The following is a 25,586-nucleotide window of genomic DNA, read 5'->3' as shown; positions in this document are numbered from 1 at the left end:
AACACAGGAAGCTTCCCAGAGCGTGCTGAACTCGCAGTTCACCGTAGACACAGTTCAAGGTAAGCAGAACGACACTGTCGCTTGGCTTCGAAGCGAAAAGCTGGTATGCATTGCACCTGCTGCCCTCTTATACTCACGCAGTGATCAGCGGCAGCTGGATGCAATAATTGCATGCCAATGTGCATTGGCTCGTTTAGTTTACACTCGAAGTAGATTGGTCTATCGAAGCGATATCCCGTATTCGTCGGTCACCGACGTGGCGTCGAGAGTGACCGACTGAAAGGGAACTATTTATTGAAGAAGAGTTCAAAAAGAGTTATTGATCACATTTTTCCCAAGTGTAGTTCATTGTAATGACATTGTGTTTTCCTCTTTTGTGCACTTTTACATAATACACCAACTTAAGTGGACGTTTTCTAACTTTCCAAAGGAAAGAAAGTATAAGACTTTGTAATGTCTATTTGTTTCCATTGCACTGGACAGTGAATAAACCCTCTCAGATAACTGTCATATGGAGGACAAGTGCATAATAACTTTACTTAATTTATACTTGTATGCTTTATGGCTGCAGTATAAGTTGCAGGATTCCACATCTACAGAAAGGCCTACAGAATAGTCTGCACAGACAGAGGAGACATAGGCCTACAGGTGGGCAGTGTATAGCCAACTTTTCCTTTTTATTTGTTGCATGAGGCATGTGTCTAATATCTCTTGTTGCAGGCACTTGACCACTGGCTTTTCTTTACAAAGAACAATTGAAATAAAACTCAAGGAACTAAGCATATTTGTCTTTTATTAAACATTTAATGAAAAGTGTTTTTTTGGCAATGTTGTGTAATATGGCACATGCAACAATGTCACAGGCCCTGTCAGGTGTGCAACCCTCAGACTTTTCAGACACTGAAATCTTCCCTTTAGATAGCCAAAGTTAATCTCATTGTGTGCCCTTGTCCTGGAGCTGCAACTGGTTTGGGTCAGGGAATGGGGTCATAAAACACCTGTCTGCAGGCAGGAACATGTCATAATCACCTATGAAATAATGCAGTTCTGTTAGGATCAGCATAAGTGTAATATAGCTTGATATTTAATTGTGGAACTTTCCTTACCACTTTCAAATAATGTGCATAAATGTAAATCTCTGCAAATTCTTAAGTCATGCACAGCTCCTGGCCATTTGCTTTCACATTTGTGATATGGAAGATTTGTCAACTGCCTTTTTTTATTTGATATAATATTATTAATCTGGAATATTAAGAATCACAATAGTAATTGGGCTGCACATTTACACTGTGAACCCCCTTTCTGTTCACATAATCCCCTTCATTGAGGCCTTGATGGCAGTCTATGGTCTAGCATAAGCCTGAGTGACATATACTGTAATCAGCATGTTCATGATTGCATGATCTTCATTAAAAAAATATTTAAATAGTCTAATAAATAGTATAGTCGTCTAATAAATAAAAAAATAAAAAACTGCTTAAAAAACTGCTTTACAACTTTGGGTCTAAAGTGGCTTGGAAATGTCACCAAAAAAACTAAAACTGTTTTTTAAACCTAAAAGCACCAGGCAAACTCCGAATGGCACGACAGACAGCACTTTCCATCAAGTTCTCCGCATCTTCAATAGTAGGCTATAAAGGAAAGAGCCACTCACAAATAATCTTAGGGTACAGTTTGTTCTGTAGTTAAAGCCCGACTCCGACAAGTCGAAAATAAATGTGCCTTTCCAACAAATTAATAATGTAAACGACAATCTCAAGAGTCACAAAAAAAAAAAAAAAAAAATTATATATATATATATATCTCGCTCAGAAAGTGGCTGGACTTCCCGTATCATCTCTGTTTATGAGCCGCAGTCTAATCCTGTTTACATGAAATAAGCCTGCTCGTTTAAGATTGCGCACCTGTTGCTATGACAGCAAGTCCGGGATGAGCTTCGAAGAACCAAACAATCCAGTATCATGCCAAATCGTCAACAATCAAATCCAGCTAACTGAGTTAGCGACGTACGAAGAATGAGCCCCTGGTATCAAGATGCGTTTTGATCGATTGGATCACAAGTAGATGTGGGAGACACTTTCCCGTTTATCTCTGGTGTTTTCAGCAGTCTCTTTTGTCCACTTTCCTGATTTCTTTGAGGGGCGGGTGTGTGTGTATGGGCTTGTTCTGATCTCTCAATCTAATATTGTGAAATAAGCTTGAAGCAACTTATATTTCTGCTCTGATAGCTGCAAAACCATGCAGAATGCCATGGGTTTGTGTTAGAATCAGGAAAGGTAAAAGAACATTGTGCAACCAAAACTCATTGGAAATATCTGCTAGTTACTGCAACACCAATATTAACTTACTACACATTTCGCCACAGTTTCAAAATTAAATGTCCAGTGAGAGGAGCAAAAACGTATATTCGATATGTGACTATGACACATTGTTATGTTGGTACAGGCATGTTTTGCTGTTTTTATTATGTGTTATTATCGTGTTGGAAAATAACAGAATTTCCTTCACCAAACCAAACCCAACCCTAAACCTACCTGATAGTGTTAACAAATGCAGAAGTGCGACATATTCACTGATGCAGCTGTGCTATTTTAACTATTTTAAACTTACATGCAGGCTTGAGCTGTTTGGTCGAACAGTAGTTTCACGGGATTTGCACTTGAGCACTTCACCTCACAACTGCAATGCCGTATTGCATGAGCTATCTGAGCTACCGAGTTACAAAACCCATTAATATGAAATTGTATATATGACACTACACAAGTATCAGTTTTCTATTCTGGCAGCATGTTCAAATTGTTTTGAACTGCTAACATAATATTATACAAGGAATTACAGTATGTTAAAAATAGGCTTTCTTAATTGAAACTCTGGCCCTTTAAATCATAATTGTGTGAAAATTGTTTGACTGCCTCTAGTGTTCATTTCAACCGGTGACTGCAGTGATTCGTAGGTATAGGTGCGAGTTTTGCAGAAATGTAGGTAGATGCCGTATTTCCAATGAGCCTGGGTGGGCTTTTTACATTGGTTCACCTTCAAATCAAACTTACGATTTACAGCTGTATTTAGATTTGTTGCCTTGACAAAAACACAACCTAAAGCCAGGTGTAAACAGGGCCTAGTATAAAACACTGCAATGTCATACACAGCAATCTGCAGCAAGAAAGAGAGATGAAGTCAATGATTTTTCAATAAGAGTTGCTATTTTCTGGGGAAATTATTGATTGAGATTTGGCTGCAATTCAACAAAACTGAGACGTTTCACTTTATGCAAATGAGTAGTGTGCAATTGGAGCAGAGACAGTGTAGAACATGTGATCTGTCTTGTGTGAGATTGAGGATGTGAATCGCAAAGAATTTAATGATTTTGATTCCTCTTAACGATTCCATTTCATTAATAATTCTTTAAGTACTTTTAAGCAATAAAGGAGAAATGCTAATTTATTGAAAAAAGAAATGCTTTCAAAGATTCTTTAAGCTGTAAAAGGAACTGATTCATTGAAAAAAAGAAGAATTACTTAATTTTTTTACTTACAATACTTGTAATGATAAAAATAAAAAGCATGATAAAAAGCCTAATCAGCCAAGTTTGCTATATGTGACAAGCAACTGAAAAATCTGTTTTTGGATTGCTTTCTATTTCTGCTCCATCATGGCTGACAACTGATTGCGTTTTATATAATATTAAAATCATTTAATTTTAGTTTGGATAGCATTGTTCTTGACTTTAATAGCCATAATGAAAGTAAAAAATTATAATTTATCACATCTTGCAAATATTGTACGAGTTACTATATAAATATTTTGAAGTTTTATTCATTTAATTATGTAATTTTCCATTTTGTTGCGATTGTGAGACAACAATGTGCTTGAAGAGAGAGCCCACCACATGCTCTTCTGACTGACTGTGATTAATTTAGTTGCGTCTTGTAGCCATGTCATGTCTGGTATGGACAAAAAAAATAGCTTGTCGCTGGAATCTTATTGCATCATGTCTGCTTTCGAAGAGGCTACTAGCGCCCAGCAGCACAGTGACCTGGTGAACTCAAAAACACTGTCAGTGTTGAGAAGGGCATAAGAAATTCTCTAAGTGAAAGAGCATTTCTGATCAGCTATTTTCACACTTTCAGAAACAAACTGCAAACAGTAAGCATAGACTTTTGAATAAAAGATGTACACTTTGCATTTATGAGATCTAGGTTGATTTAAATAGAATGATGCATGGCGCATAACATGCCACATGTTTAATTGATATGCATGTGTCAATGCATTCACTGAGCACTGCCAGTGTGAAGCTGGTATAAATATTGCAGTTTTATGGCTCTTCTGTTGCCCAGGAAGACACTATGAGATACAGCCTCGTGATGTAAAATCCATAATCCATTAAATTACAGGAACATTCCTGACTAACCAATGCCATCAGATAATGCAAATGTCAAAATGTGACACACTGCACCCCGGCATATATGTATTCGGAACATACAGCAAAAATTAATGGACTGTTGAAAATACCAAAAAGAAAGATCATTTTGTTGTCACAGGCAACTCTCACCATTGCGAGGGAGTAAAAGTTGCAATTTTTGTACATCTTGGTCATTAAATTCTAATAATATCATATAGTACTGCATGAATAAACATAACCTCATGCATGATTGGTGTTGCAGAATCATTCAAATTACTGAGAGGACGAAAAATGTCCCAAATCTTTGTGAGCTTCCTAAGTTGGCAGCGTTAAGGCATTACAAGCACGCTTTAGATGCAAAGACCATTTAAAATGGTAGGCACCATTTATTCTTCTTATTTTTTTCCAGATACCTTCATTCGGCCAAAATCTACAGCAGCATCTCTGTGATTTATTAAGTGCCATTCAAAAATGTCCACAGAACATGGAGGGCATAGAGATTACCAAAAGTCAACTACAAAAATATTAGTCATTAAAAACCAAAAAGTAATGACACACAACTAATAAACTAATAAAATGTGATAGTCTACAAAATATTTGAAGATTTTGTGTATTTTTATGTTTATTAGAGCATGGAATTAAACAATATTAAAAACAGCAAAAAAACACTATTTGTAAATTCTTCTGAAGGCATTATGAAGCTCACTAGATTAAAAAGCGAGAAAATAGAAGCAGAAAATGCAAATGTACCTGTACTGAGGGGGAGGACTGCCCTTTGCGTCGCAGGTCAATGTAGCCTCTTCCTCCAGTGAGCCCACTGTCAGATCGCTGGGCTCCATTCGCCATTTCGGCCCATTGAAAGACTTATAATCCACACACTCTGAGAGCAAACGACAGAATACAATTACATATTTATATCTTAATGCACAGTTTAAGCTAAAGTATGTCATTAATCCATTATTATTTTACTTTTAAAACTTAATGGAATAGTTAATAAAGAACAGCACCATACCTGTTCTTTTAATAAGAAGAGACAATTACATGTAAGTCAAACTGAAGGTTTATTCCTTTAAAAGATAAACCGTAAACACTATAGCTTTGTGACACTATTAAAACACTGATCTGTTTGTCTGAGTATCCTAGGAAGCTGGAGAGAGTGACATTGACTCAAGCAATGCTGTGAGTTTAGTGGCAAGAATATTTTGTCTAACCAAAGCCTGATGGGTTTAAAGTCGCCATGAATTCAAGATTGACAAGTCTTATTGTTAAGGAAAATTACAGGGTCTATTATAAATAATTTATCTTTGTATTCCACTTTTTTTCTTTTTACATTTAATCAAAAACTTCACCTCCTCCTCTATTCTCTGATGACATGTGCACCATTGAGAGGACAACAACGATCCAATTAATTCCCAATGGACAAAATCAAGCTTTAAAAAAATCTTCAAAAAGCTGTTTCATGGGATATATATCACAATAAAGAAGAAACGATTATTGCAATCTCTGTTTCATGCAGACGTTAAAAAAACCTGTTTGCAATTAATAGTTTTTGCAATTCCTTTATATTATACTTACACTAGTAAAAAAACAAAAATGACACACTTCAGCTTTGAATTCAGCTTATTTGACATTAACAAAAGAAAATTCTATTTGGTATGGTGTTAAAGGCATAGTTCCATTTAAACATGAAAATTCTGTCAGCATTTACTATGGAACATAAAAGAAGATATTTTGAGAAATGTCACAGCGGCTTTTTGTGCATACAGTGGAAATAAAAAAAAACTGTTTAGCAGCAGTCTTCAAATGATCTTCTTTTGCTTTCTGAAGAAGAAAATCATACATGTTTGGAACAATATGAGGGTGATTAAATGATATCAGAATTTCAGTTTTGGTTGAACTATCACTTTAAGACCTTTTTAAAAGAAGTTTGTGGGTAAATATTCTGCAGATGACAGAGGCTGCGCATTGACACGCATGCATAAAGAGTGCAGAAATGCGGACCATATGTGGTGAGATCACACCAGGTGTGTGGGTTCTAATCAAGTGTTTTTCTCGCATCACTCAATTTCTCCTTAAGATGTTATTAAAGCGGCAAATTCACAGGAATCTTCACATTTAAATGTGACATTTGTTTAGAAAATGGGAACTATGATATGACATATCATCTGACATTTACAGTACATTGCGCATGATATACTTTATGATACAGTGTCTTTCTACAGTACTTCTTATCCTCTCCTCATCTTGACTGAAATTCTTAGTTAAATGGAATGTCTCCATTCAGTGTTATGTTGCTTTTAACATGAAAAGTCCCATGACTCTTTTTTCCCATTAAAGTAGATTTTTTGAAGAATGTGTTGGTTGCTAGTCCATGCAATTACAATGAACATGGACTAAATGTTGGGACCTTCAAAAAGGGTACAAAAGCAAAGAAAGTAAAACTTGTATGCTTTATAGGGGGTGTGCGAACATATGAGTATTACTGCCCCCCCCCTGCCCCCCCAAACAAAAGACAAAGAGATGTAATTATATATAATTACATACATTATTTTATATAATACCAGTATTTGACATTTTGTTTTTAAACGATCAAAATGCTAACTACAGGTTAAATGCTTTAATGTCCCCGCTGAGCTACATCAAACAACGCATCTAAATGCCACTTCAGATGCAGCTTCTGTGCCATTTTGTTGATACTGATTACAGCCCTATAGTGTCTTACTATCTATTTGAATTGAGTTAATTTATTACATATAAAAAAAAAATTGGCACACAAGATGATGCATACATTTAATGCGGTTAGACAAAAAATTGGCCTTATAAAGGCAAAAAAAGAAAGTCAAAAATCTAAAAATGTACACACACATCTATAAAAGACTCCAGAAGACTTGTTTGACTGTCATTTTTATTATTATAATTTTTTTTTTTTTTGCATAAATATATTATTTTTCAACAACTAGAGTCTTAATTTTAGAGAGCACACAAGACTGAAAAACTTTTTTGATTTTTGTCATTGCTTATATTATGCACAGGTCAGTTATGAGCTGTAATGAGACTGACAGTATCATTTGTGATTTATTTTTTTTTATATAATTTTTTCTATTAATTTATAACTATTAATTAAAAACTATATATAACTAATATTTTTTTTCTTTTTTTTTTGTTACGGATGTCTTAATTAGGATACAGGATTTAACATTTTCAGAAATTTGAATGAAATGTTCATGTAAAATTTTGGTTTTTGTGAGTTGTAATTTTGTAATATGAATACAGTAGGTAGACAACCAGAATGGGTAATAACGCCGTGGCTAACTGCAAGTCAGTCGTGTGTTAAAATAATTTGCGAAACTACCGCCAGGTGGCGCAAAGGGAAGAATTGCGAACTGAATATAATTGTAAAATGTTGGTTTGTAAACGGAGATGAAAGGAAGAGGTAAAACAACAATAACATTGTAATATACATTTTAACATCCTTAAAAGCCATTAAAAAAATAAGATATCATATGTATATCAGTCGTAGATCCCTAAATCGAATTAAATCACAATCAGATTGCAGCTTGCTTCTGTCATCTTTTTTTTTTTTCCAGAGAATCTGTTTCAGATCGTATCATGATGAAACATGCAATTTTCACCCCTAATAAACAAACAAACAAAAAAATTGGAGTTGGAATTTTTTTTTCATGAATCAGTTCATTCAGTTCACAAAACCAGTCTGAATGATTCATTCACAAATGAAACTGGTTCTTGAGTTCAACTCACAGACTCAGTGATCCCGTCACAGCCATTAATAGCTCACAGGAGGTGAAGAATGACTCAAATTGCAATCTGTTCCTCACTCAAAGCTATCATATGGCTTCAGAAGACCTGAAATACAGCACACGTTGTACAGACCACTTTATGCTGCTTTTGCATCCTGTTTGAAGCTTGAAAGCCTCAGCGGGGACTCATGAAAAAGAGCAATCAGTAAAAAAAGATTCACAAGATCTTCTTTTGTGCTTTGGTGAAAGAAAGTCATAGATATGAATCAACATGAGGGTGAGTATAAGATGACAGAAGCATCACTTTTAGGTGACCTTTGCCTTTAAGAGATGGAGCTCTGAGGGTAGTTTGGTATACATATATAAATCAGACTATTCCCAGTGAATTCATATTGAGAAAAATAATATCCCCTCCCACATCTGTAGGAAGTGGAGCCATAAACTGTGACATACTAGTTCAATTTCCTTGGAGGACACATTGTATCGAAGCCTCCAAAACCCTCTATGACATAACACAATTCATTATCAAAATGACTGCACAGCTTAATTGAAACCCCCTCCACCAGGTCCGAAACACGTCCTGTTCCTGTAAGCCTGATTCTGTGCGTCAGAGTCTATTACTGTCTTCCGTTTATAATCAAGATATGGACTGATAGCAATAAATGCTGCACATTTGTTCCTGTCTGCCATGGATTCACACAAAAACAATAAATGACCAGACAGGTTGAACACATACAGTACATAATGCTTCATTAATCAAGGGGATGCTTTTTTGGGGAGTACTTATCATATATGTACAGTCAGATTTCTCTTTTTTTAACTCTGAGCTTCAGAACACTGCTATAGTCTACCTAAGAAAAGATTAAGTTAAAGTTGATAGAGACATAGTTGTGAATACACCACGAGAGCCACAGAGGGAAGGAATTACCAATTCATTTTACCTGCAAGATATTCCATGATTGATAGCAGCAAAAACTGTTTCCATAGTAACATCATCTTCAGCTGCCAGGGGGGAGTGTTACTTGAATCCAGTGCGCCGTAAATGAACGGCTGCTCTCTTTCTCTTCCTCTCTCTCCCTCTTGAGAAAACCACCTGACCTGGAGGACCAAATTATAAGAAATTAGAAATACTTTGTTATAGATAGTCAAGTCTATTTTTCTCAATTAACTCTTAAAAATTTGTTTTTATGCAAAAGAAAGCCACGAGGTAATGAGCGGTGGCTACTGTGTGCTTACAATACGCATTATGGGGAAAAATTATTACAGCGCTAATGAAGCTAATGTGGCTTAAAAGATCACGAGTGAGATCACTTGCATTCAGAACAATACTCTTTTCCATGATGCAAATTGATATTGATCGGCTGGAGATTTTCACAATAAAAAAAGCATAACCAACAACTGCAAAAATCACTTTTTTGAAAAATCACTTTTCACTTAAAATCACCAATATAAACAATGAGTAAACACCCATATAAACATGAACACACATAAAAATAGAATTTTAGCTTAAAGGTGCTCTAAGCGATGCCGGGAGTCGTAACTTCTTGTTGACGTTCAAATTGTTGTCAAACAAAACGGAGGCTAGCTAGACCCTCCCTCCTCCTCATCCGTGCACTAACCCCCCAAACCCCACCCCCAAATCTTTATTGTCGGTTATTCGCTGGAACAGTTTGTTATGTTTTGTGGTGCAGGTGAGCCCAGTTTGTTTTTCTTGTTGTTTGTGGAGCCTGTGGTGTCTAGAGAGACCCCGTTTTTTTACAGTGTGTTCAGGGGACAAGCAGCTAGCGGATAGTGAGGAGATTGCTGGATGTGACAAAAATGTTTTGACCTAAAAAATGTGTGACATCACTTAGAGCACCTTTAATGTGTCTTAATATATTAATATATTAATGTCCGGTTTCACAGACAAGGACCAAAGTAAAATGCATGTTTGAGGTGTAGCTAAAAGCAATTTACTACCAATTTGTATGCACACCAATAATATTTTTTCCCCCTAAGGTACTTAAAAAAAAATAAAAAAATAAAAACTCTTTAAATGTCCAATTTAAATGTCCAAAATGTCCAATATATATGTCCAAAATGTCCCAGACTAAAATGCATGTTTTAGCTATCTCAACTGAAAATAACTTTAACTGATATATCATAAAAATATGTCAGTGCCATTGTTTTGTCTCAAGTTTCACACCAGTAATGTTTTTTTTTTTTTAGCCATTTTTATAAAAGCTGATGAAATATCCTTATTTAAGTAAATCCTAGTCCTGGCTTGAGCTAAATTCTGTCTGTGGAACCGGGCCACTATGTATAAGCAAGCAGATAACCCACAATATGAACAAAGCATATAACTGTTTTTCATATTCTCACTATTAAAAAGAAAAAGCTTATGCTGCAGTTTAGGTCAGGGCTCATCTGTTTACCTTTATTTAGTATAAACATACAGTATGGTGTATATTTCATTTGATCTATTAATATGACTGTTTTAGTACATTAAAACACATCAAGCATTTTTTTGTTTCCCACTGTCACGATCTCCAGCAGGAGTGCCCATGAGCTCCTCTATCTCCATCTCTCCATCCCATACCTTTGCCACTCACCCCGGACTCCATTTCCCATAATCCTTTGCCTGGACTCATCAGCACTCATCATCAGTTCACAGCTGTCTCATATGAGAAGGACTATAATGGTTACACTCACGCACACACACTGCTGAGGATTGTTACTCTGTAATGTTTTCAAGTTTCCGTGTTCCTGCCTGTGTTTTATTTCCTTGTTTTTCCTGTGCCTTGTCTTGCCTTGACTTTCCTTTGTGGTTTTTGGATCCTAGACTGTTTATCATTGTTTTGCTGCCTACTCCGACCTTTGCCTGTTTTCGAATTACTCTTTTGTCCTTGCCTTGGATGTTAACTGTTTGCTGGTTTTTGACCTGGCCTGTCTGTCAACGTTTGTAAATAAAGCCTGCATTTGGTTTGTCAACTCAGTTGTCACACCCCTACTTTACACCCACGGTTTTGTGGTCTGCCTGAGATTCCAATGATCCATGTTGCAGCAGATTGTTTCTTACTGAATTGGTTCAATGACTCTTAAAGACAACCCATTTTCAGCACCTACTGTGACGATGTAACCTGCAGAAACATTTGGAAAAATCCCAACTATGTGATACAAACAGTGAAAACACATTTGGAAAGTTACTCAGCAAATCAAATATGAGGACCAGACTGGACTGGTATTTTCAACCAGAGTTTAAACCAAAGCAATCAATATATATTTTATTTATTAAAGCATCTGCTAAATGTATAAATGTAAATGTAAATGTAAATGTAAATGAAGCCATATCACTGTCATATTGCTATTCCCACATATTGTACCTATTAAATCAATTGGAAATCATCTGATTTTAATGAGAAAATATTACCTACTGAGCCATCAATTTATATCTAAAGTCTCCCTGTACAGCAACTGTAAATGATTAAACAATGATTTTGTTAACAGCATGTATTTTGAAGCAGTTATGATAATGACTTTAATTTAACACTGATTAAATTAACATTTGATTCAAAAATATATACACAGATAACACTTAATTCCTATGCAAAAAGAATTTGCACTGTCCTGTAGCTTTTTAACTGTCATTGCTTCCAAGATCTCTAAGAGACTGAAGAAACCGAAAAAATTAGTAATTAAATTACAGTTACTTATGAAATTTTTTACGATTACAAAGGGGATTACATTTGAATGTTTACACGCATCCACATACAGATTTAACTGATTTATTTCCCAAATTGCACTGACTATTCTGAGACATACCGCCCCAATAATTTCCGGGATGCAGAAATACAGTCTGGTTCGTAGAATCCAGTCATAAAAACGGAATGCCTAACGCGGACGGAATATGCCACATTTTTGATGACTAAATCAAAAGTAGGTCAGTACACTTGAATCAAAACATGACATCGACTAGTCTCTGTGAATATTAAGCCCCAAAAATGCAATATATGACTTGCACATTCTGCGTGTCTGTGGAAATCAGGCGCGGACTGGACACCGGGAGAACCGGGACAATTCCCGGTGACCTGGCAGCCGATTTTGCCCCACTATTTAATATCATTATTGTATAATTGCCTGCCGAATGTACTAAAGCGATCATTTGCGAATCCGCCATTTGATAATTAAATCTCTAATAAATCATGAATTGTTAGTCATGACTCGCGCGCTCTCTGCGCCTCCGCCAAACGGTTTGGATCAGACTCAGAGTAATCAATGCGAGAGAGACTATGGAAGCGCACAGCTGGAGCAGAGAAGCAGAACTACTGTTCAGGGTTTCAGGTCAGTTTAATCTGTAAAGATGCTTTTTTGTCTTTGTTTTTGTTTTTTTTTATTTAATCAAGCAGCAGCACGTTGCTCATCAGTCATCACTCAAAATACTATATAAAGGACATCATTATTATCTGTTGTAATGTTACAGTAGTAATTTAGCTGAAAAAATTTCAGATTTTTTTATAGGTTTAGGGGGAGCTACGACAGACAACAACACAACCCTTACGAAAAAATTAACATTTTAATATTTATAACTATAAATCCAGAGAAAATGGTTACTATTGTTTAACAGTGATAACCAAAAATGTAAAATTATTTTACAAATGTATTTATTTAAAAATAAATACAAATCCATTTGCAAAAAAAATTAAAAAAAAATAAACGAAGTTTTTTTACTTTTATATAGGCTAATAAAAGCATGGTTAATTTTTGTAAGGGAAAAATATGACTCGTGTACAGTATTAGGAATTTTCTATAAATATATTGTAGTATTGTAGAGTATTGTTTGTAAAGTATAGTTTTGTTCAATCTTGAGTATTAAAGTCATAAGAGAGATGCATAACAGGGCAATATAAAGAAACTGAAGAGAAAAATGGAAGTGAAGGTGCAGTTCAGGAGAGAACTTTTAATTATTTTGCATGTCCCCAAATTAAAGATTTAAAATAGATAAAAAATAGTATGTCCATGAATTTGTTTGTATGAGTTTGATTTTTCCAGTCTGAATTTTTTTTCCCATTCCGCCCCTTCTGTAAATTAATGGCAAAGACATGGTTTCATTTACTACACATAGGCCTACTGAAGCTCACAGTGTTTTCAACCTCTGCAGCCTCAATATAGGAGTACACGAGCACTTAAACATAATTTCTAGAACTGCTCTGTGTCACTTCATGTGCATTTTACTTATTTTGAGAAAACTATCATCATATACAGAGACAGCAGTTAAAAAAAACACCAATGTTTCAGGAGTTTAGTACACAGAATACATCACATGCTTATTAGATAACTGTATTTAAGTTGATGTATATGCTTTTATTTATTATTCTTTAATTTTCACAAATTTAGAAAAGTAATCAAAACGTACTCAAAAGTAATTAGTTACATTACTTTAATAAAGTAATTGAAAAAGTTACACTACTATTACATTTTAAACAGGGTAACTTGTAATCTGTAACCTATTACATTTCCAAAGTAACCTTCCCAACACTGCGTATGGTAACCCTCGTTCCCTGAAGGAAGGAATGGAGACGCCACGTCGGTGACAGACGAAAATGGGATATCGCTTCGATAGACCAATCTACTTCAAGTGTAAACTAAATGAGCCAATGCACACTGGCATGCAATTATTGCATCCAGCTGCCGCTGATCACAGCGGGAGTATAAGAAGGCAGCTGGATGCAATGCATGCAGTTTTTCGCTGAGGAGCCGAGCCGGAGACTATAACATGGACTATACGCATACGAGTACAGCTTAGGTCTCAATATGGAACCCAGCCTTTCTTGGTTCTCACAGATTCATCATGAAGGCCTGGCATTGGATGTTCCACCACGTCCAGCTGCCTAGGGTGATGGAGGATCTCAACAGGGTCTACAGTATGGACACTCTGGAGCAGGTTTAGCAAGCCAACACTAACCGGGGCCTCTCGGTGCCACTACCCGTTTGAGGTGAGAACACAGGAGGATACCGGCTCTACACGAAGGCTATAGAACCTAGTGAACATGTTAGGGGTCACCCAGCACGCAGCTCTACAAATATCTGTCAGAGAGGCACCACGAGCCAGCGAGGAGGATGTAACACTTCTAGTTGAGTGAGCTCGCAACCTGAACATGCAGGGCACACCCTGGGCCTAATAAAACAGGGTTATGGCATGCACAATCCAGTGGGCCATCCTCTGCTTAGAGACGGCATTCCCCTTCTGCCAGCCTCTGTAACAGACAAAGAGCTGGTCTGAGGTCCTGAAGCTTTGCATCCGGTCTACGTAGCATCTTAATGCTCGGATAGGACAGAGCAAAGCCAGGGCTGGGTCTGCCTCCTCCAGGGGCAGCGCTTGCAGGTTCACCACTTGGCCTTTGAAGGGTGTAGTGGGAACCTTGGGCACGTAGCCTGGCCGGGGCTTCAGGATTACCTGGGAGTCAGCCGGCCCAAACTCTAAGCAATCGTCGACCGAAAATGTATGCAGGTTGCCTGCCCTCTTGATGCAGGCCAGTGCAAGCAGGAAAATGAGTTTTCAATGAAAGAAACTTTAGCTCAAATGTATGCAAAGGCTGGAATGGGCCCTGCTGTAGTGATTTAAGCACTAGAGTCATGTCCCAAGAGGGTATAGAGGGGGGCCGGGAAGGATTTAACCTCCTGGCCCCTCAAAGGAAACTGATGATGAGGTCATGCTTACCCAAAGACCTCCCATTCATGGGGTCATGGTACACAGTAATAGCGGGAACCTGGAATTTGAGGGTGGAGGGAGACAGCCTTTGCTCCAGCCCTTGTTGCAGAAAGGAAAGCATGACCGCAATCAGGTATCTTCATGGGTCTTCTCAGCGAGAAGGTCACCTAGAACCTCCGCGTCCCATACAGGGACCAGACATGGAGTTTCCAAAGGTCTGGACGCGGGTGCCAAACGGTGCCCCGTCTCTGAGTCAGTAGATCCTTCCTCAGAGGAATCGGCCAAGGAGGGGCTGTCGCGAGGAGCACTAGTTCGGGAAACCAGGTCCGAGTGGGCCCATTCGGCGCCGCTAGCAAGACTTGCTCGTCGTCTTCCCGGACTTTGCACAGTGTCTGTGTGAGAAGGCTCACTGGGGAAAACACATATTGCGTAGGCCCTGTGGCCAGCTGTGCGACAGAGCGTCCATGCCAAGTGTTCCCCCGGTCAGGAAGTAGAACAACTGGCAGTGAGAGGTCTCTGGAGAAGCAAACAGGTCTACCTGAGCAGCTCTGAAACGTCTCCAAATCAGCTGAACCATCAGGGATGGAATCGCCATTCTCCCAGGAGCATTGCTCGAGACAGCTCGTCGACTGTACAGTACGGTTGAGCAGGCCCGGAATGTGAACAGCACGAAGTGACCTTAGAACCTGCTGACTCCAAAGGAGGAGGTGGCGGGCAAGTTGCGACATCCGACGGGAGCGCAGACCTCCTTGTCGGTTGATATACACTACGGTCGCTGTGTTGTCTGTACGGACCAGCATGTGCTTGCCTCGTAAGTGACATTTGAGACGGTTCATGGCAAGGCACACTGCTAACATCTCTAGGCAAATAATGTGCTAATGCAGCTGTGGGCCCGTCCAAACCCCTAAAACTAAATGCCCGTTGTACGTGGCACCCCAGCCGGTGGCGAAGGCATCCGTTCAAACCACAGCATCCCTGGATATCTGTTCTATGGGCACCCCTGCCCAGAGGAATGTAAGATCTGACCACGGGGTGAGGATTTGGCTACAGGCCAGTGAGACTTGGACCCGGTGAGTGCCACGCTTCCACGTCCACCTCTGGACTCGGCCATGCAGCCAGTGCTGGAGCGGTCTCAAATGTAACAGGCCGAACGGTGTAAGTGCCTCAGCAGCCACCATATGCCCCAGGAGCCTCTGAAAGAGTTTCTGAAAGAGGACCGCTGTCCTGCCCTTGAATGTATTCAAGCAGGCTAGCACCAACCGCACACATTCCTCTGTGAGGTGTGCTGTCTGTTCGACCGAATCCAACTCCATACCGAGAAAAGAGATCCTCTGCGTCGGTGAGAGTTTGCTCTTTTCCCAGTTGACCAATAGGCCCAACAGGCTGAGGTGCCAGAGCACCAAGCCCCTGTGCTCACACAACTGATCCCAAGATTGTGCTAGAATCCGCCAATCATCTAGATAGTTGAGAATGCGAACACCCTGCTCTCTGAGGGGAACAAGAGCCGCTTCCGTGACTTTCGTGAAGACACGGGGAGACAGGGACAGCCTGAGGGCAGGACCTTGTACTGATATGCCCGTCCTTCAAACGCAAACAGCAGAAAAGGTTTGTGGCACGGAAGGAATGATACATGAGAGTACTCATCCTTCAGGACGATCGCTGTAAACCAATCTTGGGGATGGATGCACTCGAAGGTGTGTTTCTGCATCAACATCTTGAACGGTAGCCGATAAAGGGCCTGATTCAAAACTCGCAGATCCAAGATCAGTCGTAACCCACCGCCTTTCTTGGGTACAATAAAGTAAGGGCTGTAAAACCCCATCCTCATATCAGCTGGAGGGTCCGGCTCTATCAAGTCCTTCCCCAGTTGGACTGCGATCTCTGCCCGCAGAACAGGGGAATCGGCTGTTTTCACTGTAGTGAAGTGGATACCGCTGAACTTGGGTGGATGCCGGGCAAACTGAATTGCATAGCCGAGGCTGATGGTCTGTAGAAGCCAACGAGATGGGCTGGGGTAGCGCTGACCAGGTGCTTAGAAACCTTACAAGTGGGACTAGCAGAACCACAGCCATACCCGCAGTGGGGCAGCAAGGTGGAACCCAGGGACCCAACTCGGACTTGTGAACAGGCCGGAGTGTGTGAGTGTGGGGTTTAGGGCTCACCTGGTTTCACAGGTTGGCATTTACATTTTTACATTAAGCATTTACTGTACTTATTTTTTTATGCTAAACTGTACTGTTCTAAACTATACTATGGTTAGTATTTGGTTACTAATATCTCCTCAATTCTGATGATATGTTTTTCAGAAGCAAATCATTTGCTACGCAAAACATTTCTGGATGGCACCAAGTCATGTTTATCCTAGCTGCACTACATATTTAAAGTTGTGCGAGTCATATTTTTTTAACCTTGTGTAGTTTTGTCCATGCTTTTCAAGGATAAGAGCTTGTCATACAATCTGTTCATGTTGGCATCTGCCTAATCTGACTAGTTTCTACCAAACAGCAGATTAATTTGCACCCACATAACACAGAATTTGATCAGAATAGACCCGTGACCCATTTTTGGAATGCAGCCCACCAGTTAAGAACCAACACTCAACGTCAGTTTCTCATAATACACTTCATAGAAGCACTTCACACAATTCACTGATGCACAAAACACACACTCACACAAAGCCGAGTAATATCCAGACCACTGAAGACGTATAAGGGCACTCCAAGAATGATAATTATTGCCATCTCTTGTAACTGCCAGAGCGTAAAGCCTCAGGAAGAATTCCCCTCATCTTTCAAGTTTTAGGCTGGTTTTAGCTGGAGTAAGTGTGTAAAATGGGATTTAAAGTCTCTGGATTTTGTGTGAAGAACACTGCATGTCATGTTTCCTTCTTGCTAAGCAGTCTTGAAGTGAAATCCTCAATGGCAGTGAGCCTATGAGACCTTCTCATCACACTGAACCGTCTAGTTCATTCCCATTAATAAAAGTGTGCACTGTGTAATTAGGGGCCCAGTTATTTGCAGCCTAATTTAAAGCCTTTAATATAAACAATTCAACATTCCTCCACATAAAACACCCTGAAGATGTAAAGCCACATCAATAATGTTAAATGTTCAAACTCTGTGAAGTGAAGACTGCTTCAAAGACCCATCTCCATGGCATTACAAACAACTCTCTGATTTCTTGATTATTTTTTCTTGTTCCTTGACTAACATAATCACGGGTCAATACAAAAACACTCTTTCAAATGTGCAGTATATGCGTGAGTTTCATTAATGAAAATTGTTGAAAAATGTTCGCTGACAACCTTTTTTTATGACTAAGATGAGATAACACTGAGATGACACCGATGTCATCAAAATGTTAACTGTGACTATATCGACATGTTGTTGATGAAAAAGACAATAATAAAACTGTTTTCAATTCAGTACAGCAAAAACATTGTGCTCCTTCACGTGGCTGCTTGTGTTGTATGCTGTGACTAAATCTGCAATCGAACCTTCTCTGTGACAAATCCACACATGGATCCTTACTACATTGTTTGCGATCTTGGTTGCTGCATAAATGCACTTATGTATAGAAGTCTGTTTTCCCCACAAAAAATGCAAATGCAAAAAAAAAAAAATAATAATAATAAAAATATATAATACATATAATATATATATAATAAAATACATATATATAAGTCACACGCAAGTCACAAACTCAGAATTGGAGGTGAAAATTTACAATTATCTTTTTAATTATATTTTATCCAGACACAAGCTTCCATACTTAAGCAACCTTTTGTGAGAAATTAACAATACAAAGTATTTTTGTCTTGTTTTAATAGATAAACTTTAACAACATTTGGAATTATTGGAAGTGATATAGGACTTTCACTGTTTTACCAGTTTTAAGTCTGCTTATATCATAAAATTATAAATCAGGAAACTAGGTGAATAGATAAACCATGCATCGACTTTCTCTTGATTTGTGTTTGCAGTTGAAAGTGCAGTAATTCTGGTTTCTCAAACGACAACAATTATGATCAATAATCACAATTACAATTTTGAGCAAAATAATTGAGATTATCAGTACTCGGACAGACAGTCCATTTGTGACAAATAAATCTGTTACTGTCCCATAACGTTGCGTTTATAGGTTGGTTAACTGATGTGTTCCTGTCACAACACTTTATTCTGTATAATATGCGGGTGCGATCTTGCTGTGATGTTTTGATGATCCTCTGCGAGGTATAAGAGGAATTATTATTTTGTTGGCCGGCCTGACTGATTTTCTCAATTACGAAGCTGTTGAGTGCAGTTTAGTGGGAAAGATGTTATATTTGTGTTCATTTATTTCATTATTTTACAGGGTGGATGATACATGAAATAAGCCTGAAACAAGAGATGAATATCTATTTAACCTAACCTAACCCTTACATAAGGACACAGACATAAATGGCATCAGGTGTGAAATTATTATTATTATTTTTTTTTAAAAGCTCCTGTAGTGCAGATCAGTTACAAAATGACACTAAACAGCAATATAATATTATTTAGAATTTTTTTTTGTTAAGAAGGCTTATTAACTCTTTCCTAAGGTGCCCGGGAGGTGACATGTTCAGTTCACTTAGTTTTGTTGTGGCCACAACATATTAACTCATGGGAACATGATAATATGTCGTGGCCACAAGATTTTAATTTGTGGGAACATCATATTAACTCATGGGAACATGATTTCATGTCGTAGCCACGAGATCATTTTGTCAAGGTGATGACATTGTTATGTCGTGGCCTCGAGATGCTATCTTGAGGGAATGACATCTATTTCTCGTGCCCACGAGTATAGATAATTTATTTTTTATTAAAATTAAACATTTAATATTTGTATATTATTATTATTATTATTATTATTATTATTAAATTAACTTATTAGGGTTATATTTGTATATTTATTGTTATATATGCTTATTTCCCCTTTCAATGTGTGTATCACGTTACCTAGTTAACATTATGTATAACTATGCTAGCATTTGCTAGCCTAACAAATATTTTGAAAAAAAAAAAAAAAACACCAGACAGTTATACCAATAAAGTTTTGACTTTATGATTGTATTTATGCCCATGTGTGATGATAAATGAGTGTGTTGTGTTTACATTTACAAATTAAACTACATGAATGATTAATTTCTCAAGGGAGTATTTATAATTGCGTTCTATTAATTAGCCGACAAAAAAATTAATATGTTAAATTTAAACTTTATTGGCATGTCCAGCATTAACAGTAGGCTATTATTTACTAAAGTATTCAGAACATTAATTAAAGAGATTGACATGAAGGGAAAAATTAATATAAAGTTATTTATAGAACGAATCAATCTTTTGTTCATTATCTGGCTTGGCTCGGTGTTCATCTTCAGTTCTCTCTTTACAGCAGTTTAGTCAGTGTACTGTTTGAGTAAATGAATTACTCCGGGATATTGGTTCGTTTGAACTCAGAGGGAGTGTCAGCCACATTAAAAAAGTTATCAGCTTAAGTCATTTGTGGATTAATGCGTATTGGAGACGCGAACCGTTTAAAACGATTCAGTTCGATTTGGTGAACTGGTTCAAAAAGATCCGGTTATATCAAGTGATTAGTTCGCGATGGGATTGACTCCCTTTTGCAGCCAGCCTCAAGCGGCCAGTCGATGTATTACAATTTTAGTCACTTCTGTATGGGCTTCATGAGAGAACGGGAGGTTGCCGCTCAGTCTTACTTGGCAAAATCACGGTGACCTCATGACGACCTACGAAATGGTTTATGTTTAAGTTTTGATGGAAGTGATCTATGTTTTGATCATCACTCTGAATTAAATCCAGACGTTTTCTTTGACAAAAGCAAGATTTTCTCAACTTTTTGTTAGAAATGTTTTTTAATGAAACCTATGCAAAAAAGTCTTGATTAAGGAAGAAAGCAGAGTCTCCATTCTTTCTTTTGGCATATTGCTTGCTTAGATTTTTATACAGTAAAATATATTGGAAGGAAAGAGTTAAATATATATATATATATATATATATATATATATATATATATATATATATATATATTATATAAATAATTTGCAATATGTGTGTGTGTCTATATATATATATATATATATATATATATATATATATATGTGTGCGTTTGTGTGTGTGTGTGTGTATGTGTGTGTGTGTGTGTGTGTGTGCGCGTGCATGCATGTTTGTGTGTGTGTATAAAAATATATCAGTCAGCCCTACTGACCTACTAACACCAACTGTCAAACTGAAGCCCAAAAAATGGAGAGATACAGCGATGAACAAGGCCCGACGTTGAGGCACAGTTGTAGTGGACGTCGCAATATTAATCTCAGGTAGTGACGAGTGAAGCTTTCATTCTGAAGCACAAAGCCATTAATAACAGCCTATCAATTGCTTTCTCTTTCTCTCAAACTAGAAAAGTGGCCTCTACGGGTACTGGAGCACATCATCAAAATAGCAAATGAGGCTGGTGGCAGCGGCGAGGAAAGCGATACACAGAGGCGCCAGATTTGTGATAATCATCATTCACTCTGTCCCTTTGCCTGTAGGCACTTTACATCAAAACAAATGACAACTGTATCTCATAGTGACATGTTAGTATAAGCAAATGCATAGAAGACAGCTTAACAAAACCATTCCAAACAGAAAAACAGCCGTGTGTTGACACTGATATCAGTGAGATTTGGGATAAGCGTGCACATTAATGCATTACTGTTTCCTTTTTAAATTATGAATAAGTGTTTGATGAACAGCTGGGTTGTATTTAGCAACAGGCGAGATGACCAATCTAGCAATTGAGAGATGGCTGATGAATGCAAACCAAACAAAAATGAGGGATTCGACCAATCAGATGAAAGCAGCGTTTCGGCGGCGCCCACAAGTGCGAATGAAATATTGAAGCCATAAACCGATTTGTAAAGCCCAAACGACAAAATGAGAAATCGAGCCAAAAACTAATTTTCCGCTTGTTAAACTAAACGGAAAAACAAATAAACAAGCCATTTTTTTCCATTTTTCTTTATTAAATTCTAAATAGGAAATTAAATTACCAAAATGTACACAGACCAGACAGGCTTTGGTTCTACTAGCGATTTGATTGGACACCAACAGCCAATCACAATTGACCTTTAATTTTCAGATTGGTTGATTTTGTGGCACACTTGTAAAGCTGTTGTAAGTTGAGCGAGCGTGTGTGTCAAGAGTTGAGCGCACACAGAATTAAGAGGTTGAGAGAGAGAGGGACTTGACAGGAGCGCAGAGAATACGTTTGTGAGAGAGCACCTGAGTAAACTGCGTGTTTTTTTTTTTGCGATTGTTAATTTCTGTTCAAAATATAATGTAATATGCTTGCAAATATATTGTTCTCTGTGCTCAAAACTTACAATTACTCGCTCAGGATTGAGGCACAGATATAACGCCATAGTGCACCTACATACAGCTCCATTGTGCTATGGGCGTCCTGAGTTTGAATCCTGACTCAAGGACCTTTCCCGATACTGCCCCCTGTCTCTCTCCCACTTCACTTCCTGTTAGCTCTGATCTCTCCTGTCATAATAAAGGCAAAAATACCAAAAAATACATATTTTGAAAAAAAAGAAAAAAAAATCATATTAGGCTTAACAGGATTAGGCTAACAAAGTATTCTTCCTTTTTATTGATATACAATACACAAGACTACATCAGACAAATGCTTCAGAAACTTATTTTGATAAAGACATTGCACCCCACCCCACCCCCCAGAAAAAAAAAAAAATAAATAAAAACCTATTATGTTTTTTCCTTCCTCTCTTTCTTTCCTAAATATTGACCTTATTTAGTTTCTTTCCAAGAACCTTACGAAGCCGCAAGTCCATTTAAACCTCATTTCTGGAAATTAGAAAGGCTATTAAAGTGTTTTTGACTGACAAACAAAATACTTTTAGCCGGAAATGAAGGTACTTATAATAACCCATATTTTGTAAATGATAAAATCATGAGTTTTTTTAAAATCTTCCATTAAAATGTATTTAAAAAAAATTTTTAACGTGTCTTTAAGGATTTTTCTGTCTCATTGTGTTGTTAAGTGCTTATCTGTGGAATTAGAGTAGGAACGTGTTTGTCCTTAATTTATTTGCTCCCTCAAGCCCAAAGTCGGAGACACTCATTAGGATAACGAATGGCAGCTTCGGAAAGAGGTCTCAGGACACAGAATTCTTCCCACTCGTACAGTACATGACTAGACGACTAATAAGTCTCATCATGGCTGCTCCCTGTGCACAAGGAGTTTTAAGAACAACACTGTTTTTTAAAAATGTCAACCCACAAAGGGCACTTATGCTAACAGATAGCCAGAATTACTTGTTTTTGTGCCATATAGACTCGGTAAGTGATTATTTGAAATGCAATTTAGTTCTTGGTGTGAATAAATTGAGGGAAGCGCATATATATATATATATATATATATATATAAAGCAGGTCATTTGAAGATTCTCCATGGTTTGAATTTTACACAAGTTGTCCATAGAAATGAATGACTTAATTTCACAGCTTCAGTATTATTAAAGATCCACAGAATCTTTTTTCTTTTTCTTTTTTTTTACACCACACATGTGGAATGAAATGTGCAAAATGCTGCATTCAATTTTCAAATGCAATGCAGAATGCATGTTTCATGTGTATGAGCAATAGAGTCCTTGGCTAAATTTGATTGCGGATTCATATTAAATCGGTGGCTGCGTGTTGAAAAGACCCTTGGCACTTCCAAGTAGTTCTAAAAGTGAGGGACATTTCTTGACTTCTCTTGACTCCTTGTGATTCTCATATTGCATGCATACTTCAGATGAATAATTCGAGTGAAATTATAAACCAAAAGTTCAAATGAAAAATGCAAAGCCATATTACAAGTATCATTTCTAGAGGAAGTGGTTGCTCTCGAAGACAGCATCATATCGGTTCAACCACTGAGCATGGTGAAGTGTTACATCATATGAGAAGTATAAAAAACATAAGATGCCTCACTGATACAATATCACCAAACTTCACAAACTTCACAATATCACAAACATGCATTTTGGACACATTTATGCTATTCTTTACATTACATTATTCATGTTACATGATTATAAGAAGAAACCAACATGTACTTTATGGATATAGTTACCATACTATGGTGCTACTTGTAAATACACTTTACACTATATAAGACAACTGCAACAACAATTTAGGTAAAAATGCAATTCTTGAGAATTTTCTAGTTTCTTTCTTTCTTTCTTTCTTTCTTTCTTTCTTTCTTTCTTTCTTTCTTTCTTTCTCTCTTTCTCTCTTTCTTTCTTTCTTTCCAAGAAGCTACAATGTTTATCTCCTTTCTGGTGAGACATTAAAGTGGTTTTACTGATGAACAAATCTAAATAAACTGGTTATAAACTATATATATATATATATATATATATATATATATATATATATATATATATATATATATATATATAACACCACTGAATCAACCTAAATACAATTATATCAGCTACTTATTTTACAGGTTAAATCAGGCAGCAATAGCTCTTTAAGGCATGCAGATTACCAATTTTTAAGGTGTATAGACCTTTATATTATTATAGATAAAGTAATAACATTATTATGGCTGTATAAAATGTGACTGGTGTAACAGGGGCATTGTAATGTAAAGTATTAGGCACTTTTGTTCTGAATGCCTGGCTCTCCTCAGGGGTTTTCCTGACACACCAGCAGAGCACCTGTGCATTTCTGCAGGAGATGCGCAGCTGAAGCTCTGCCTGAACTTCACTGCTGCAGAGCTCCTTGTATCCGTGTCTGTCAAATCCAGCCCTGTCAATCAGCATCATTCAGCACACGCTGTTTAACAGTAAACCAACACGAGCTGATGGCTGAGCTGATATCTGACGTGCAGATTAAAGCATCTGCTGCTTCAATCAGCACTGATTCATTGTGAATTCTAATACAGTAATAAATTACATGAAATCATAAGGGTTAACCTCAAAGCCATGCAAGGTGAAACAAAGAGCAGGCAGAATAACTATGATAACAAAACGCTCAATTCTGATACAAAATGTTATACTTTACCCGACTAACGTGTGTTTTTTTTTATTTTATTATTATTTCTTCAGTCTGTGCTCCACGAGCGGTAGGTGAGAGAGAGGTGCTGACATCGCAGTCACTGAGATTTCGGGAAAACCATTTTGCCCAAATCTTTGCGTCCAGAGATAGAGATAGAGAGAGAGAGAGAGAGTCAGAAGAAAGCGCAGGCTGTAGGAGGGTTTCGCCCTTTCTCCTTCGGTTCTTCACCCCTGAATATATTCCAGCACGGCTTCCTCGCAAATGTGTCTGCAAACTGCGCGCAAACCCAGACAGTGCTCCTCCTGAGCCAAGCTCACCTCGCTGGATTCACAGCCATACAGAGAAAGAGAGAGATGTTGTTTGCAGCCAGATTTACATTCAGCGTGTCCAGCCAGCGCTGGGTCCAGCAAATCAGCAGAATGATAGCGAGAGACTGGAGCGAGAGACTTTGTGAACAACAGCGCCACCTTGTGACCGAAGCGCACAACTGTCCGTTATGACTACAGACGGGAATCATGAGGAATTGTACGTTTTTGGCTCCAGTTTCAACCCCCCTTAACGATTCTGGTAGCATTAACCTTTTTATTTATTCTTTTTTTTTCACTTCTGCACGAATGAATGAATGAATAAAAAATTGCATT

At 37.7% G+C, this 25,586-nt stretch overlaps 1 long non-coding RNA gene across 1 annotated transcript; it reads right to left on the bottom strand.

Annotated features, from left to right (window-relative positions):
- Nucleotides 1-5,149: 5,149 nt before the first annotated feature.
- LOC132129413 (uncharacterized) lies at nt 5,150-25,355 on the bottom strand. The gene is made up of 3 exons (XR_009428512.1): nt 24,952-25,355; nt 9,102-9,258; nt 5,150-5,282 (listed from the first exon to the last, which is right to left on the bottom strand). It is a non-coding gene; the product is annotated as an uncharacterized LOC132129413 (long non-coding RNA).
- Between the last annotated feature and the right edge of the window lie 231 nt (nt 25,356-25,586).

The sequence above is a fragment of the Carassius carassius genome, chromosome 46, assembly GCF_963082965.1.
Source record: "Carassius carassius chromosome 46, fCarCar2.1, whole genome shotgun sequence".
NCBI classification, from domain to species: Eukaryota; Metazoa; Chordata; class Actinopteri; order Cypriniformes; family Cyprinidae; genus Carassius; species Carassius carassius.
The sequence above is the reverse complement of the archived record's forward strand: the minus strand, read 5'-3'. Positions and strand labels throughout refer to the sequence as shown.